The following is an 11,246-nucleotide window of genomic DNA, read 5'->3' on the forward strand; positions in this document are numbered from 1 at the left end:
TCCCGCCTGCATCCTGATATGGATGGTGGTGTCTAGCAGATACCACCACCATATGAAACCCTTTTCCGCTCCGTCGACTTGTCGACCGGGCGGAAAAGCGGCGGGCGGTCTTCCCGTCCGCCGCGGTCCCCCCGCCATACTAATATGGAAGAGGGAAATGGGTGGCGGGCGGGCTAGGATGTAGGGCGGATCGCCACCGCCATGCGGGCGGTGGCGATCCGCCCTACATTGTAATGGGCCCCGAAGTGTTGCCAATCGAGCAGGAAATCACAGAAAGGTTCAGAGCTGTAAAAACTGCATCTGTCTTATGATATGCTATTATTACCTCCCAAGTCCCAGGCACCAAATGAGACTTCTGAGGTCTATCCTTTCGTTATAAATGGATTGTGCCAATGTGCTGTGCCAGGCTCTTACATGGCATTAATGGGCTTTAGTGGGGCTAATGTCCAGCCGTGAGAACTCTTGCAATTCAACAAGCCCCATATCACCCCAGCGCTAGGACAGCACCGTGGCTTGCCCGAAATACTGCACTCGCTCGCAGTTAAATGCAAGCAGCACAGTAGCTACTACAGAACATAACACCAAGAACACCTGGTAAACTATTACCAATGAGGTGGGCACCCCATGGGTTCCTATGGAACAGAAGTTGGTATAAAACTAAGAATGTAGTTGCTATGCTCTAATTGCTAAAGGAAGAAATAACAATTTTCCAGCAGTTTTGAAGCTACCAATAACTTAAACATTCAACAGCAGGTAGATGATCATGACTGCCGGTCACAGCCTATACATCACCACGTTAAGAACAATAAATACGTGTTATTAAACAACTTATTCATTTTTTATTTCTCGGCCTCTGCCAGATGAAATATCTACCTTGGTGGGATTAGTACCTTTGATCTGACAGGTACCCACACACACACACACTTTCTGCACTGGCTCGGTTTATCTAGTAACAACACTACAACTCCCAGAATGCATTTATTTGTTAAATTAGCGTACAGAGCTGGATGGAAGAATCCAATTTCCTAATAATGTCTCGTTAACCTACCCTATTAAGGCACGAGTACTTTAAAATGAGGGGGCGCACAATGCTCAAATCATTAACGCACACCTGTAAACAAGTAATAAATACTTGATTTGAGGAGGTAAGTGAGCTGTAATGCTACAGTCCAGGGCATCACCAGCCCGGAAACGGCATGCCAGAAATGCGCCTGCCTCGCCCGACCCTTGACCTCTCCTGTGGGGTGTCTGTGGGTGGTTGAGAGCCCTCGGTGCATTGCAGGACCCTATCATGTGTCGGTGCAGGCAGCGCGCTGTCTATAGCCAGCCGCCTGCAGGGAAACCCTATCCAGTGACATAATTAAAACATGATCTGATTACCGTCCGCACTGGGTGATTGCGGTCTCATTAACCTTTGTGCAGATCCACCTGAATCCATGTCCCGGGAGGCCAATGTAGCAGGAGGGTGTTGCGTATGACACGTAAACAGATTGTTTAATTCTCAATTCGGCCCCTTCCCCGTCAATTAAGCAGGCTCTTTACTGGCCAGGAGGCGCTTCATTTTCAATTTCACACATTTGATGTCGAGTGCGGCTTTTTGTTGTGGTACTACACCTAACGCTCCCTCGCTAGGCGCTAGTCTTACATTTGAAGCAGAATCGCAAAGAAAGACGGGATCGGGAAACGAACTTGATTGTTTGAGGCTCGAATCCCAGCCACCTCGCCCGACATAACTGTGTGCTCCTGGGCGACTAGGTTTTTGTCTCTTTGCTTTAATTCCATAAACTACCATACCTTGGACTTCTTAGAGACATGCTACACGCATGTATTCACCACACTATAATATTCAATTTAGATCTTCTAAACCCACCAATTCTTATTTGAGGGGGACTCCCTCTCATCCAGCCCTGTCGACATTCCCATGTGAGAAATGTGCTGCGCCTTGATTGTGGGAGGGCGAGGGTCGTGGTGTCAGCGATGCTAATTGTGAGCAACCTCTCGTGCAGGTGGTCCGAGAGAAGTGCGCCAATGAACCTGGGGATATTTACAAGGCTATTGTGTCACAACAGCAGCTTTTCGCTGACCTGTGTGCAGCCGCCCCTGTGCGTGTTTACCTCGCAGCTGCGTCGGTTTAGGTTGTGGAGCCGCGTGTCCTGTGAAGGTGCAGCCTGCACCTTGCTCTGCCTGATGGAGAGGGTGTGACCTCCATCGGAGTCTTCTTCAGAGAGAGGACCTCAAACTATCAAAGGCTGCTTCACCCCGACATGTAATCCGAGAAACTAGGGCAAAGGCCGTTATGACCTACATACTGTACCGGGGGAGCGCAGCAGTGGGAATGTGCATTGTAATTAGATGTATGGAGTAAATCACGTGGCGTGTTTCATCAGGACTGCATTGTTTCAGAGTTATTCGTGATCAAGGCGGGTTTTGAAGCGGAGGCATCCCCGCAGTGTGACAAGGCGCAGTGTGACACAAAGAAAGCGATGCTCCCTCGTGTGTGTGGAAAACGCCCAAGTGCAGCAAAAACACACACAATGAAAGATGCTGAATTTGTAAATTATTAAAACAGTTATTTAAACAACGTCACCACGTAACTTAGAAGCAAACACTTTAAGCGTATGTCACTTATTTTCACTGTGATATACCTCGAACCGTTAATTTAATGTGCTCCGTATCATCCATTCTATTTATAAATCAGTAGAGATAAAAATCATCAAAAACATGAAGAGTACGTACAAAAAGCAGCACTTACCTTACTATGTGCAAGGAATCTAAAGCAGCAGCGCGCGCGATCTGTGGCAAGGTTCCACTGGCTGTCAGACGCACGCAAGAACAAGGCAGCCTCCTGAAGAAGCGACCCGAGATCCTGAGGAGGAGAGGTTTGAAGGCTGCTCACCCGAGTCCATCTGCACCCTGCACCTGCCCCGGTGCTACAGACCGCAGCCACACCGCCAGCGCAGACACGCTGCCCGCGGGTCCGCACTGGCTCTCAATGCGAGCAGCGAGAAGGCTGCCTGCCAGATAACATTTCAGAGCCCCCTCGCCTTCACAAGACAAAACCCTGGCCGCTCTCCACGGCTTGATAGCAGATAGGCAGAATTAGCTCCCCGCATTCCTTCCTCTCAGAGCAGCTAATGGCAGCAGGCTTGAGGGTTGTCAGGTGGCCGCTGAAAGGCATCCCCAGCGCCAAGAACGGGACGCCAATACGACTCTCTCTTTCCCTCCGTAATTTCTTCGGGGTGTGACCTTTTTCCTTAGTCCCCGTTAAAGCAGCCTCATATGTTACACTGTTTTCCATAAGCAAAATGGCTGCCCTTTCAGCACTGCTGCAGACAGCTCATTGGGCTCCTCTGGCTTTAGGTAGCCATGGCAACAGCCAACAGACAGTCCAATACAGCAAGCATGGCTGACCATGTGCAGGTCACCAGCCCTGAATGTTAATTTATTTTACTACAGCTGTGCTGTGCATTAATTACTCCGGCTGGAGTTTTGTTTTGGAAATGTTTTACACCGAGTAGGCAGGGGCTTTTGTTTTGAAGAATATTGTTACCCCTTCTTTCTCGCGCACGTTGGGGCAGTGTAAACATGGGAGGGCTGGGAGTAGAGAGCGTCTCTGGTGACTAATGGCATTCGCACTCTCCTTTAATGTAATGTCATTGATTTACGGGAGAGCGTTGCAACGCAGCAGTCAGCTCTTTTACATGCTTGCTCTGGGTATTTGAAATGCGGTCGCTTGATAATGTGTTAACGTTGGGTTGACTTTTACATAATAATGCCTCAGAGGTAAAACTCCACCAGTGTTGGCAAGTCATTTTTATAGTCCTTTTCTTGACACAGTGTTTTGGTCGAAGCTGTCATTTATTTACTCGAGGGTTGCAGAGGATTTCTTATACTCATTAGGCGTCATTCTACATAAAGCACAGAGCTCCATATAGTGAGAGCAAGCCTCCATTTATTAGAACAGGTCTGCAGTTAATTCAACAGTCATATCCAATTTGTAAGCAAGCCTCACTAATACAGAGTGAAGAACCTGACCATCTCATCTCCCTTAAAGCGCACACATAATGCCAAAGTATTTAAAAGAAATCACTCACGAGCCAAGCTTACATTTTCCGCCAACCATCTATCTCATAGGTTAGGGCTATCTAAATGGGTGATCCTAGGGTCAGATATATATAGCCAGTTGCTTCCTACCCCTAAATGATCTATATTGTTCACCAATGGGCAGCTGCCCAAAACATGGTGTAAGTGGTTTCACCGTCCACAACCAGAACATTCATGCTGGTAAAAGCAGAGCTGGCAGAAAAATGTCTGTTAAATCCCCAATATGCTTCCCATGGATCCCCAGGCTGTCCTTTTCCATAGATTTCCCGCCCAACTCAGTATGAGATGTTCCAGGAAGGGCCGTCACAGGATTGGTATACCATTAGCTGTCTGAGCAGCTGGTGCCAGTCAGGTGGTGCCTTCTACTGCAATCACAGCCCTGAATCAACCCACCGCCCCATGGCTTCGCTGGAATGATGCGCAAATGAGCTCTAAATTCCTCATCATAAATGTACCATACAAAACCCCCCAAATCCATCTGCTCTTTTCAAATAACATCAGTATATTTAAAAAAGAGCAACTGCTCTATCAGTGTGACACTCACAGTATACATTTGCATTAATCAAAACTCTAATGTTCAATTATCAATTTTGTATGGAGACACTAGTCCACCTAGTTATTTCCCATTTTTCCTCCTTTGAGCCATCTTTCGCTTGTATCTATCTGTATAATAACGTAATCATATCAACAAATTCTCCGAGCCAAATCTTCTCTTTTTTCAATGATTCAATAAATGTGCTCTCAAGGGCATCGTTATACCCATCTAATGCAGCTTTTTGACCTTTACAAACATATTTCCTAAATCCTTCAATTTTCTTATTCTCTGGGTAATGTGTATCTTTTGTTGTCAGCATGCCACCCTCTCTGTGCCTGCATGCCTCCTCTACATTCCATCTTCTTAGTTCTGTGCTTGAATATCCTTCAATTTATTTGGGTTTGTTGTCATTAGTGCGACTGTTGACCTGGTGCATGCTTATGTGTGGGCTCACATTAAAGAGTGTTAAATACTCTCCATCCCATCCACGTTTTTCATCTCAACATTGGGAATGAGCTGCTGGAGCCCACTGCTATCCCTGGTACATTGCATGAATTCTGAATGCTGGATATTGTGTCTGTCGATATCTTCACATTGAATCTACACTGTATCTGTGAACTGGTATGGGCAGCAAATTGATTGCAAACTGTAACCAAACTGCAAGCAGAAACCCTAGTCACAGTAGGTCAGTTATGCTTCTCCGTTGTCTTTTTTCTTCGTTTTTCTCTTCACAGCCAGTCAACCATGCACGTGGCTTATACTTCCCTTCAACTGCAACGGAGCATTCACTGGAAGGGTGTATTACCTCGTGTGACATATTGCTTTCACTCTTAAACACATGCTTGGATTGGATGTGTTCAGGCCTGTCAGAGGTGATGTGATACAATAACTACATTTGGAACACTAAAGAAGAACGTTTAATTTATGTGGCAATAAGGAAACTTGAGGAATATCTTTCTTTCATAGACTTTGAAAAAATTAGAATTCAACTATTCTCCTCAAAGTTCTAGTGCATATCTCTTGGAGTAAATACTAACTGGTTGCATTAAGTCATAATTCAATCATTATTAACAGTTTCAAATAGATTCGTTTTGGCTCTGGATGCTTTTATCAGTATTCTGTAAATCATTTGGCAAGCCTTATTGAAATTATACAGGCTAATTCTGCAAACATTGCATCTGGAATCAGTTTTCAACCACTCCAAGTATGCACAACTAAGCAAGGTGTTGCAGTATGGTAATCATCCACCATCTTTTATGAATGAACAAGGTCATCTATCAATAAAATGGGAAAGATGGCTTAGACTTGTTAACAATTGTATGTTAGCCATTGATGGTAATGCATTCCCCTCCTAAAGAAAAACGGATCATTTGTTGTACCTACTAGGATCTGAAGGAGAAGAAATTTCCACTCACTTCAATTGGAACCTCATCAAGGTGTTGCTGCAGTAGAATATAGCTGTTACTCTAAAGCTCTAAACTGGCTTAAAAAGCAGTTCACAGAATAACCCCATGTTGGCATGAAAAGGCTCCATTTTATACACATCGTCAGTTTCTGAACAAATCCATTGACTCTTATGTTGCAACCATAAGAACTTTGGCAGCAAATTGCTGCTTTGGAACCTTGATTTATACTTACACAAGTGATTAAGTTATCCTTTTTATGTTCACACAAAAAAATTCAGGAGCAATTGCTGATATCCCAGAATCCATCACTGGATGACTTGATTGATATTGTTAAGACTGTGGAGTGTTAAATTTCTTTATTCAAAACTCTAAAGCCATTTGGAGGGATGGAAGTTGCCTCCATTTCAGCAATGTAGCAATTGGATGAATTCAAACAAGATATGGAACCAAACAAGATATGTGGCAATGAAATTTGTTTCATAATTTCATTCAGAGAGTAAATGATCTTGCACTCACTGTTATTCAAAACCACATATTGCCTCATTTAAATCTTGTCCTGCTGTTGGCAACAAATGTTTCAAATGTGGAAAGATTGGTCACTTCTCAAGTGCATGCGCATGAAATGGAAATCCTGTAGGATTTATATGGTACCAAACAAAGAGAGTATGCAGTTCCTAAGGGGACTGGAGGTGAACAATAATGGGGTGAGATCCAATGGTGGCTAACAAGAGGGAGGTTGGGGAAACCTTCCTTTCAGAATGAGGGCCCTCGCACACCCAGCCCACTGGGTGTCATGCTTCATCATCGGCATGCTCCTCCTCGGGTCGGCGCTGCAATACCCGACGGGCACCTCAGTGGGGCCTCTTTGGCGGAGATATTTCATTCCTTGCCATTTGGTGCAGTGTGTGTAAGGGGCCCTAAAGTGCAGAAGTGCAGTGGTGTGGGTTCTAGTCGACCATGTGAATTAAAACAGGGGAATGGGAGGAACAGGGAGACTCATTTTAATGATCCTGCCTCCCACCCTGATAAAAAACAGAGTGGCGACTGTCTACGGTAAAGTTGCAGACAGTTGCATTTAAATTACCTCAGTCAACATGTTTCTTGCCTTTGTAGTCGGAAGCATCCGGCAGCAATTCTTCAGGACCGAAATAAGATGATGAATCTACACTCAATTCAGTGGTAATGTGGTTTTACCAGTTTAGTTGCACCAGAGGAATGTGGTGTCCGTAGGTGCAGTAGCCAATCTAAAATCTACTTAAGACTGGCCCCATCGAATTTGCGGCATAGAAAACACATGTTAAAGTAACGATTGTCATTGTCTTGCGCCCACTCGGTGGAGGACCTACCCTGCAGTGCCGAACCCGGGAGGTGACAATACTCCTTGTAGTGTTTGCAATTTGAATGAAGCTGTTGTTTACAAAATTGGATGAATAATATTTCAGACCACCAAATTGCACCAAAAGTTAGAAGTAATCAGTATTTCCTATGATGGAGACATCAAAGTAGAATAGGCATTTTACTTAATCCCAATTGTAAAAAAACATTTTTTGTAAAGATATAGATGAGGGTGTGTGTGAGTTAAGAAATGATGATGACAGTGAATAGTTTACTAGATTAACACAAATAAGTATTCTGGAAGTAATTGGGGAAAGCAACACATTTCACATACACAACATAGTGCTTAAGAAGAATCCCAATCCTGTAAAACACAACCTTAGATATATTCACATGAAGCCAGGTTGATTTTATCTAAGATGTTACGGAAATGTATGAAGCCAGTATAATAGACCCTTCAGATGCATAAGGATGGTTTTCACCAATTGTACCTGTTAAGAAGAACATGAGTAATTTGAGATTGTGTGTCGACCTAACCTCTGTAAATAAACAAATGAAGGCTGATTGTCATCTTTTACCATGCATAGAGGACTTACTAGCTAAAAAATGATGTAGCAGTTGTGTTTTCCTTAGACTATGGTGCGGAAGGGTGGGAGACCTTCCCACCAGAAGGGTAGGGAGATCTTCTTGTACACCAAGGGATGTGAGGTAAACGTTCTCCCAGGGTAATATACAATAAACAAATGATCATCCCTCTGCCTAATGAAGCAAAGTGTGGTGGTGTGTGTGCACCATGACTAAGCACCACTTCAGTGAGAAGTGGGAAAAAGGAAAATAATCCTTTTTTATATACAACCCTCACCCACTCTAGTAGTGGCGTGCTTCATCATCGGGTTTACCTTGACTCCTAAAGGTCAGGGTGAGTTCAACCATGTTCCAGGGATCTCTTTGTATAATAGTAGTCAGGGGAGCTATACATAATGAGAAATTCCTCATCTACTCCAAAAGTATCCCTTTATTTGCAGGTCGGGTGGGAAATGATAAAAAAAAACATATAAAGGGCAAAAAGGATACAATGGTCTTATAACCGTTATAGTGCAAACATGTTTCTGTCCAACAATGTTGGCAGTATGAAGTCCAGGGCATTCATCATGGTGGGTTTGTTTTACTAATAGAGCCCTGGTGACCTCTATGTTAAATATGCACAATAAGATTTTAGGCATGCACACGCAGGCAATATTTTCGCATTTCAATGGTACAGGGGGAATGGGTATTTTCAACCCACAAGCTGGGCACGAGTGGACCTCAGTAGGTACATAGACTGTAGGGACCCTTGACAGAAGTTTCGCCACAGGTCCATCCTACTTCCGCTCCCTGAGGGTCTTGAAAAGCTTCTCTTTTTTATTAGTTGTTAAATGTGCTCCAAAAAGACATTCATTATACACACATAGGCTGTTTATTTGTCCTTTAGAACCTTATTTCCCAATCTCCATCCTGTTTAGTTTTCTCCCCCTCGGTGGTAATATATATCTTTTATTGCCTGCATGTCACTCCCTGCCCGCATGCCTATATGCCCTCTTGCCTATTTTACATTCCATGTAATTAGTACTATGCTTGTTTACCCTTTAATTCATGGTGTACTGTTGTCAGTTAGTAAGACCGCTGCTTACCTGGCACACACTTCTGTCTGGGCTCTCAATAAAGAGTAATAAGTCTTCTCCATCACATCAGTGTCTTTCATCTTTACACCCTGTTAGAAATGGGGGTCTCTGGTTGGCAATGGTTTGCACCTATGTCCAAGAAGGGAACCTTGCTTCTAGTCAGGGTAATAGAGTTACCACATTAGACAATTCCGGCTCGCCCGCTTGGTAGCTTGACATGAGTAGACAAGCTTATCCCAGAGGTAGTGTGTAAAGCATTTGTGCACACATACTGTAATACAGTGAAAAACAATATAAAAGGACACCACACCAGTTTAGAAAAATAACTAAACTGTATCTAAACTAAACAAGACCAAAGAGAAAAATGACAAAAATCCACAAAACACATACCAAGATAGCTGCAAAAATAGGTGCTGTCAGTTCCTTAAGACCACTGAGGAGGAGATGCGTCAGTTCCTTATTACTCCAGGGAAGGTGAGGTCTCAGTTTCTTGCTGCTCTGCAGGGGACGTGAAGCGTTGGTTCCCTACTGTTGTCGGGGAGTTGAGTCATCGGTTCCTTACTGTTGCCAGGGAGGTGATGTGGCGGTGGCGGTGAGACAGTGGTTCTTTACGACAGTGCAGTGTCGATGGGTTCAGGAAGTCACCCACATCCAGGATCGGCTCAGCGATGATGAAGCACCGGTTGTTGAGGTCAGGGCTGTGGTGCGAGTCGGGGCGGTGAGTCATGGGCGGCTACGGTGCAGGCAGCGGCCTCAGTGATGGCGTCTGAGTCGATGCGGTGCGGCGTCGGGGCTGTGGTGCAAGTCGGGGTGGTGGGTCATGCTGTTCATGAGCGGTGCCCACGGCTTCATTACTGAGCGCTTGCCAGGGTCGGTGTTGTAGTTTTGCTCTGTGGCAGCAGAAACAGCAGTTCCAGATGCAGGAGGACAGAGAAAATGAAGTCTTTGTACCATGGAGATCTTCTTCAAGCAGAATACACAGCACACAGCAAAGTCCTCTCCTTGGCAGAAACATCCACTTCAGGCCAACCCCAGACAGCACACAGCAAAGGGGCAACACTTCTCCTTCAGTTTTCCCAGCTCTTCTCCTTGGCAGAGGCTCCTCTTGAGTCCAGAAGTAGTCTAAATTTCTGGGGTATGGGTACCAATATTTATACTATCTTGGTCGGGTAGCCCCTTTTGTCCAGTTTCTTGCGTAGGTCCTCTGCCTGTTCGTTAAAGTCTTTCACATTTTAGCAGAATTACCCGACCAAGATAGTGGATAAAGCATTCAAACGAGCGAGTAACAATAAAGGGATGCCCTTCTGGAACCTGCACCACAGGAACCAAAGGAAGAGAGACCAATATGCATAACCACATTCAACACTGGCTCCAACCAAGTATTGAAAATAATCAACAAACATTGGCGCATACTCAACTACGGCCACTGTAGCGTATGTCATTTGACCAAAAAGAGCAGAAATATAATTTTCAACAATGACACAGTTTGGGAACAACGCTGTTTCACAAACTGCAACAGTTAGAATGTGATCTTTATGATCACCTGTAGTATCATCCTGCCATTTGGGATTATACTAACATTGTACCTCAGCACTCTCGCTGTGATGTACATCTAAACCTGTAATTGCAGAATTTATTCATACACAATTTTTATTGACAACCTTTAACGAGTTTTTTGACACAGTAGGTACATGTGATCAACCAGGAAGTGGGGCAGTATCAGGGCAGATAAGGACGCATTTGCACACAGACAAGCGCAATACACGTTAGCTACCGCTAACGTTTGCTTCAGAGTTACCCCACTCTGTTCAATGTTTAGCATCCTAAGAAGGGAGTACACACACAGCAGGATCCACAGGAACAACCGGTAACTGATTTACCATATGATGGTGGCCATTTTGGAGAATTCGTGTTCTAGCAGTACCTACGCTGTCATGCACAACAGGCGGAAGTAAGCGTGTGTAGCATGTAGAATTTTCCATTACTGGACGGCCATTTTATGTAGGTTAGCGTTGTAGTAGTTGGAAACACACATGCGCCAAACACGGAAGGCATCAGGTACTTAAGCTGCTTCACAGCACAAATCCCTTGTTTCGGAGCAACAGATAGGCATTGCTGGGGCGAGAGAGCAGCTTAGATGACCTAAGTACGGCACAGCCGATCCCCTTAGAGAACGAGCATTCTCAGGAGCAAGGCACTGCTTTT

General features: G+C 44.6%; 1 protein-coding gene across 23 annotated transcripts in view; it reads right to left on the reverse strand.

Moving 5' to 3' along the window:
* LOC147728754 (sorbin and SH3 domain-containing protein 2-like) overlaps positions 1-3,297 on the reverse strand; it is a 643,768-nt gene extending 640,471 nt beyond the window's left edge. For 3 of the 23 annotated variants that reach the window (XM_086962519.1, XM_086962518.1, XM_086962517.1), the window contains exon 1: positions 2,753-3,290. The gene's annotated coding sequence lies outside the window, so the exon portion shown is untranslated. Of the gene's footprint in view, positions 1-2,752 lie in introns of all 23 variants that reach the window. The other 20 variants (XM_086962510.1, XM_086962511.1, XM_086962513.1 and 17 more) reach the window with 16 other exon arrangements.
* Positions 3,298-11,246: the final 7,949 nt, after the last annotated feature.

The sequence above is a fragment of the Lissotriton vulgaris genome, chromosome 3_1 (assembly GCF_964263255.1).
Source record: "Lissotriton vulgaris chromosome 3_1, aLisVul1.2, whole genome shotgun sequence".
NCBI lineage: Eukaryota > Metazoa > Chordata > Amphibia > Caudata > Salamandridae > Lissotriton > Lissotriton vulgaris.